This window comes from Piliocolobus tephrosceles, chromosome 12 (genome assembly GCF_002776525.5).
Source record: "Piliocolobus tephrosceles isolate RC106 chromosome 12, ASM277652v3, whole genome shotgun sequence".
NCBI lineage: Eukaryota > Metazoa > Chordata > Mammalia > Primates > Cercopithecidae > Piliocolobus > Piliocolobus tephrosceles.
The window spans coordinates 65,574,092-65,582,018 of NC_045445.1; the positions used below are offsets into that span (position 1 = coordinate 65,574,092).

Below are 7,927 nucleotides of genomic sequence, written 5' to 3' on the forward strand. Positions count from 1 at the left end.
CTCACCAGCATTTGTTACCTTTCATCCTTTCGATTATAGCTGTTATAACATGTATGGGGTGTTAGTTCCTTGTAACTTAAATTTGCATTTCTCTGATAGTGATGTTGAGCGTTTTTTTCATATACTTATTGGCCATTTGTATATCTTCTTTTCAGAAATACGTATTAAGATCATTTGCTCGTTTTTAACAGAGTATTTTTTTCTAATGAGTTGTTTAAATTTTCTATTTTGAATATTAACTTTTTTATCAGATATATGGTTTGCAAATATTTTCTCCCATTATGTAGTTTGTCCCTTCACTCTGTTGATTGTTTTCTCATTTGTTTGTTTGTTGTTTGTTGTTGCTGCTGTGCAGAAGCTTCGTAGTTGGATATAATTCCATTTGTCTATTTTCAGTTTTGTTGCATGACCTTTTGGGAACATCTACAAAAAATCATTGCCCAGATCAATGTCATGGAACTTTTTCCCTATGCTTTCTCCTAGTAGTTTTACAGTTCCTTGTCCTATATTTAAGTGTTTAATACATTTTGAACTGCCTTTAATATATGATGTCAGATGAGAGTCTAATTTCATTCTTTCTGTATGTGAATATTCAGTTATTCCAGCACTTTTTATTGAAGAGACTCTCTGTAGTGTATTCTTGGCACCTTTGTCAAAGATCAATTGCATAAGTATATTTCTTGGTTCCTTTTCTGCCAGTACCATACTGTTTTGATTACTAGGACTTTAAAGTGTATTTTGAAGTAAGATAATATGGTGCCTCTGGATTAGATTTTTTGTTTAAATTGCTTTGGATATTCAGAGTCTCTTGTGGTTCCATATAAACTGCAGGATTGTCATATTTTTTTCTGTGAAAAATGTCATTGCTATTTTGATATGGATTGCATTGGATCTGTAAATTACTTTGGGTAGTATAGTTATTTTAATAATATTAATTCTTCTGATACATAATCATATCTTTTCAATTATTTGGTTTTTTTTTCTTGAATTTCTCTCATCTATATTTCATAGCTTTCAGTAATAGGCCTTTCATCTCCTTGATTAAATTTAAATTTGATGTATTTTATTTCTATTTTGTAACTAATGTAAATAGGATAAATTTCTTTTCAGATGTATTATTGTTATTGTATAAATACACTACTGATTATTGTATGATGGTTTTGTATCTTATAACTTTATTGAATTTGTTTATTAGTTTTAACAGTTTTGGGGAGGAGTTTTTAAGGTTTTCCATATATAAGATTATGTTGTCTACAAACAGGGACAATGTGTCTTTTTCTTTCCAATTTGGATGTTTTTATATTTTTCTCTTGTTGAATTGCTCTGAATAGGATTCCCAGTACTTTGTTGAATAGAAGTGATGAGATTGGTCACTTTTGTTTTGTTCCTGATAAGAGGAAAAACTTTCAGCTTTTCACCAATGAATATGATGTTATCTTTGGGTTTGTCATATATGACCTTTTATGGGTTGAGGTATATTTCTTCTATGTCTAATTTGTTAAGTGTTTTATGATAAAAGCATTTTGAATTTTGTCAAATGCCTTGTTTGCATCTATAGAAATATCTTTGGTGTTTGTCCTTTATTCTGTTAAAGTGATGTATCACATTTGTTGATTTGCATATGTTGAATCATTCTTGTATCTTAGGGTTAAATTCCACTTGATCATAATCTTTCTAATGTGCTGTTGCATTTGGTTGGCTAATATTTTGTTAAAGAGTTTTTCATCTATGTTCGTCAGGGATATTGACTTGTAATTTTCTTTTCTTATAGTGTCATTGTCTAGTTTTGGTATCAGGATACTGCTGGCCTCATAAACTGAGTTTGAATGTATTGCCTTTTCTTTACTTTTTTTGGGAAGAGTTTGAGAATAATTGGCATTGGTAATAGCTCTTATTTAAATGTTTGGTAAAATTTAGCAGTGAAGCCATCAGATCCTGGGATTTTCTTTGATAGGAGACTTATTATAAGTGATTCACTCTTTTTACACATTGGTCTGTTTAATTTTCTACTTTGTCATAATTCAGTCTTGGTAGGTTGTATGTTTATAAAAATGTATTTTTTTTCTAGGCTATGTAACTTGTTAGCAAGTAATTGTTCATAGTAATCTCTTATGATTCTTTGCATTTCTGTTGTATCAGTTGCAATTTCTTCTCTTTCATTTTTGATTTATGTATTTGAGTCCTCTCTTTTTTGTTCATCTAGCTAAAGGTTTGTTGATTTTGTTTATCTTTTAAGATATAATCCATAGTTTTGTTTATCTTTTATATAGGTTTTCTGGTCTCTCTTTATTTTTTTTCCTGATCTTTATTATTTCCTTCCTTATACTAACTTTGGACTTACTCTGCTTTTGTTTTTCTAGTAACTTGAGGTGTATCATTACACTGTTTATTTTGATTTTGTTTGTCTTTTAAGATATAATCCTTAGTTTTGTTGATCTTTCATATAGGTTTTCCAGTCTCTATTTATTTTTGTCCTGATCTTTATTACTTCCTTCCTTATACTAACTTTGGACTTAGTCTGCTTTTGCTTTTCTAGTAACTTGAGGTGTATCATTACATTGTTTATTTAAGATTGTTCTTATATTTACATAGACAATAATTGCTATAGTCTTTTAGATTATAAAAGCAATTCTTTTAGAATGGCTGTCGCTCCGTATTATATGTTTTAGCACACTGTTCATATAGTTTGGAAGTTTGTCCCCTCCAAAGTTCATGTTGAAATGTCATCTGCACTGTTGAATGTGGGGCCTAGTGGGAGGTAGTTGTGCCACGAGGGCATGTCTCTCATAAATGGTTTTGTCCCCTGTCTGTAGCAATGAGTTTGTTCATGTGAGAGCTGGTTGTTTAAAAGAACATAGCATCTCTCTTGCCTGCTGTCTCACCATGTGGCATGCCTTGTTCCCCTTTTCCATCTGCCATGAGTAAAAGCTTCCTGAGACCTCACTAGAAACCAAGCAGATGTTGGTGCCATGCTTATACAGTCTGTAGAACCATGAGCTAAACAAACCTCTTTTCTTTATAAATTACCCAGCCTCAAGTATATTTTTGTAGCAGCACAAAGCAGATTAATACAGTTGGATTTTTATTTATATTTGTCTCATGATACTTTTAAATTTTTTCTTTTAAGTTCTTGTTTTATTCATTGGTTGTTCAAGAGCATGTTGTTTATTTTCCATGTACTTATAAATTTTTCTAAAATTTATTTTGTTAATATTTTCTAGTTTCATATTATTTTGGTTGGAAAAGATACTTGACATTATTTCAAAATTTTAAAGTTGTTAAAACTTGTTTTGTGGGCTAACATACAATCTATCTTAGAGAATGTTCTATCTGTGGTTGAGAAGAGTGTGTATTCTGCTTCTGTAGAATGGATTCTTTTGTATATGTCTGGTAAGTTCATTTTGTCTAAAGTGTCATTTATAAGTCTGATGTATTCATCTTTCCATTGCTGAAAGTATTGAAATACTGTACTATTATTGATTTATAGTCTATATCTTGCTTCATTTCTTTTTAAAGTTGTTTTATGTATTTATGTGCTCAAATTTTGAGTGCATATATAATTGTTTTATTATTTGAAGAATTGGTCTCTTCATAATTATATAATAAACCTTTTGTATCATTTTACAGTTTTTGACTTAAAGTTTATTTTATCTTACATAAGCATAGCTATCACTGTTCTCTTTTTTCATTTACACGGACTATCTGTTTTCTTCTCTTCACTTTTAGTCTACGTGTGTAATTACAGGTTAAGTGAGTTTCTTGTGTGCAGTACATGGTTGAGTCTTGTTTTTTTTTTTTTTTTTACTCACTGAGCTTCTCTATATCTTTTGATTAGAGATTTTAATTCATTTACATTCAGGGTAATTATTTCTTTTTTTTTTTTTCGCTGTTCAAGGTTTATTGGGGGTTTTAGTTGGTATAACACTTGGAGAGTTGGTTGTATTGTTTATATGTAGATCTTTTTATGTTATATGGTAATGTACACTACTGATATATATAGTTCACAAAATAAGATCCTTTGGAACAATTGTGCACAAGACATACGATATTGGATTTATACACTGGATCCCAGGATGTGAATTACTGGGAAAAAATGTTGGACTAGGCATGTTCAGTGAAGGAGCCAGGAAATTATATAACACACAGTAAACATCCACCTGGCTCAAGGGGCAAATACAGCATGTACAGAATTGGCAGTGGTGCGTCAGAACTATTTCACACTAACTAGTTTAGGACTACACAAGATTAATACCATCTAGCATCAGGATATAGCTGTGGATTTCACAAACCATTCCTATTGCTAACTTCAGGAGTTAATGCTTTTCCCAGTCCATCTTAAAATATTACTGCTTTAATCACAGATCAGATAAAAAGGACAACATGCACAACCTCCAACTAGAATCCTGTTGTAGCCTAGACAGTGAAATGCTATGACATCAGAAGACTTTAAAATTGCAGCTCTTTTTGGATCCACCAAAGTATATCTGCACTCTTCTTCAAACGGGCCTCTTCCTCAGGAGTCAGAGTCACCTTCACAAGGTCTGAGATTCCATTCTGTCCCAAAATGCAAGGACCACTAAGGAAGACATCATCCTTTATTCCATAGAGACCCTTAATCGTGGTGGAAACTGGGTGCACTCGCCTAAGATTCTTCATTATACTCTCTGCCAAATCTGCTACAGAGAGTCCAGTGGCCCAGGATGTGTAGCCTTTGAGTTTGATCACCTCATAAGCACTACCAATCACCTGCTTGTGAACTTCTTTCCACTGTTCCTTATCTTTATCAGTCCCTAAATCTGGGTGCAGAGTCTTCAGGGAGACACCAGCAACATTCATTCCACTCCATACAGGCACACTGGAATCTCCATGTTCCCCAAGGACCCACCCATGACAGCTTAATGGGTGAACTCCCAGTCTTTCCCCCATCAGGTAACGGAATCTGGCTGAATCCAGATTGCAACCACTTCCAATAACACGTTTTTGGGAAAACCACTTATCTTCCAAGCCACGTAGGTCAAAATATCCACTGGATTTGAAACAATAAGCAACTTGCAGTTCGGGCTGTATTTTACAACATTAGGAACGATGAATTTAAAGATGTTCACGTTACGCTGGACCAGATTAAGACGGCTTTCTCCCTCTTGTTGACGTGCCCCAGCCGTGATAATGACCAGCTTGGAGTTTGCAGTTACACTATAGTCTTTCCCAGAGACAATCTTTGGTGTTCTAAGGAAAAGGCTGCCATGTTGGAGATCCATCATCTCTCCCTTCAATTTGTCTTCGATGACATCAACAAGAGCAAGTTCATCTGCCAAGTCCTTCATTAAGATATTGATGGCACAGGCCATGCCAACAGCACCAACCCCAACAACTGTAATCTTATTCTGGGGAGTCTGTTCTTCCTTTAGAAGATTATGAATCAGCTGATCCTTGAAAGTTGCCATTTTGGACTTGGAACCAAAAGGAATCCGGAATGCACGTCAGGCGGTCGTCTGGGACACGCAGCAATGAGATCCGGAATTGGCGGCAGCGGCTGCAGCACCCAGGGTAATTATTTCTAGGTAAGGACCTGCTACTGCCATTTCGTTAATTTTTTCTAGTTATTTTGTAGATCATTTGTTCCTTTTCTTGGCTCTTACTGTCTTCCTTTGTGATTAAGTTATTATTTCTAGGACTATAATTTGATAGCTTAATTTTTACCTCTTGTTAGTTTACTATGTGTTTCATTTTGTGATTACCATGAGGTTTATATAAAAAATCTTGTATTTATTACAGGCTGTTTCAAGCTAATGACAACTTACCTTTGGTTGCATAAAAATACTCTACATTTTTACTCCGCCATCCACTCATATTTTAAATTTTTGGTGTCACAGCTCGTGTCTTTTTATATTTTGTATTCCTTAACACATTGTGATAGCTATTATTATTTAATAGGTTTGAATCTTTTAACCTTCATGCTACTGTTATATATGATAACACTACCATTACATTATTAGGATATTCTGAATTAGACCGTTTGCTTACTTTTACCAGAGCTTTATATTCTCATATGTATTTGTGTTACTAATTAGCTTCCTTTTCTTTGAGCTTGAAGAATTTCTCGACACCTGTATCCACAGGAGCCCACCTAATATTTGAGGCCAGTTGTGCCAACCTAACACTAAAACAGGCCAACAGCCTGGGGCCTCAGGTTCTGACTTGGTGCTTGATTAGCCTGAACTCTGTATATGCAAGGGCCAACCTAAAGTCTGGGTCTGCAGCTGTTGGCCTGATAACGGCTGTGGGCATTAGTCGGGCATTGGGGCTGGTCTGGGGCCTCAGGCCAATAGGCTCAACCTAGCACTGGGGTAGGCTCAGAGAGCAAGTCTGCTGAGTAGACCCTGAGCCTGCTCTCTTGATGTAGTGTTCTCCCTTTTCTTTTAGGAATGGGACTTCCTGAGTGACGAACTGTAGTGATAATTTTTGATCTTCCAGGTCTAGCCACCCAGTGGAGCTACTGGGCTTCAGGCTGGTACTGGGGAGTGTCTGCAAAGAGTCCTGTGATGTGATCCATCTTCAGGTCTTGCAGCCATGGATACCCGCACCTGCTCTGGTGGAGGAAGCAGGTGTATGAAGTGGACTCTGTGAGGGTCCTTGGTTGTGTTTTTGTTTAGTGCACTGGTTTTGTGTTGGTTGTCCTCCAACCAGGAAGTGACATTTTCAAGATCACATCAGCTGTTGTCCTATAGGGAGGATGCAAATTTGCCCTGGGGACATGGTCCTGACCTTTGGTTTATAAATAATTTCACTTTGTGACAGGCCCAGGAACCCCAAATATCCCAGGGGCCTCACAAAGAGCGAAATTTACCCAATGTATACTGATGTCTTCAGGCACAGATAAATCTTTGACTGGGCTTGAAGCTTTTAAAAAGGTCTAAACTTAGATCCCTTGCAGAAAAGGTTCCAGCAAAGCCAATTGATGCGAGAGACAGAGAGAGACAGAAAGCTTATATGGCAAATAATTATCCTTGCTGCACTTTACACAAGTCATCAAGTGAAGTAAAATAAGACTAAAAGTTGTTTTACAAATAACTTGGTACTATTATGATTTTATCCTTAATAAAACAGTGAAATTGAAGAAAGAAAAACTGTTTCAAAATGAACAATAGTACACTGGTTATTAGATTCTTGCTTTGTCCAGTGTTTATCAGCTTATTATTTTCTACAATTTAGACTAAATTAGCTAAACCAAGGTATATAGTCATCAAGCTATCTAAAGTCATGATGGAAAAAAGTCAAAAGTCTATGAGACAGAAGCATCAGATAACATAGATGAACATAGATGCAAAATCCTCAACAAAATACTAGCTAACATAGACTAAATCCTAAAATTTTTCCTGGCGACAAGTCTCCAAAATAATGTTTTCAACATTTATCCTCCTTTATTTTCCCTTTCCCCCATTTTTCCTAATTCGAAGTCACTAAAACTTAAGACGTTTTTTCTTACAGCCCTGCAAACTGAAGCTAGACAACATGAACTTCAGAAGGAATATCGATGTTCCAAGTAGAGAAGAATTGTGACCCTGCCCCTCATGCAATCCTGAATTTACGGAGTGCCCCTCTTGTGGGGAAGTAGTAAAAGAGAAGTGTTCCAGAAAGGCTGTCAATAGGTGTACCCATGCTGAGCTCCTGTGGTAAAGCTCCAGCTGTGTCTGCAGTGGTGGACAATTCAGCAGTGCAATTGTCTCTCCCTGCTGAAAGAAATTTCCCACCAGAGGACAGATATGGTACCCAAGGACTGCCATGCAGATAACTTTGTCCCATGGGGTGTTTCCTTGATGTGGTGCTCATCCACTTCCGCCAAGAGTAGGAGTTCCTGAGAGCCAGACTGCAGTTTAGTTTAACTGGTATACGACCTTCCGGGGACATCCCACCAGAAAAGGGTTGT

General features: G+C 35.9%; 1 pseudogene across 1 annotated transcript; it reads right to left on the reverse strand.

The window, feature by feature from the left end:
* Positions 1–4,332: 4,332 nt before the first annotated feature.
* LOC111536067 lies at positions 4,333–5,444 on the reverse strand (annotated as a pseudogene). Its single transcript, XR_002729643.1, has one exon. The product of XR_002729643.1 is annotated as an L-lactate dehydrogenase A chain-like (transcript).
* Between the last annotated feature and the right edge of the window lie 2,483 nt (positions 5,445–7,927).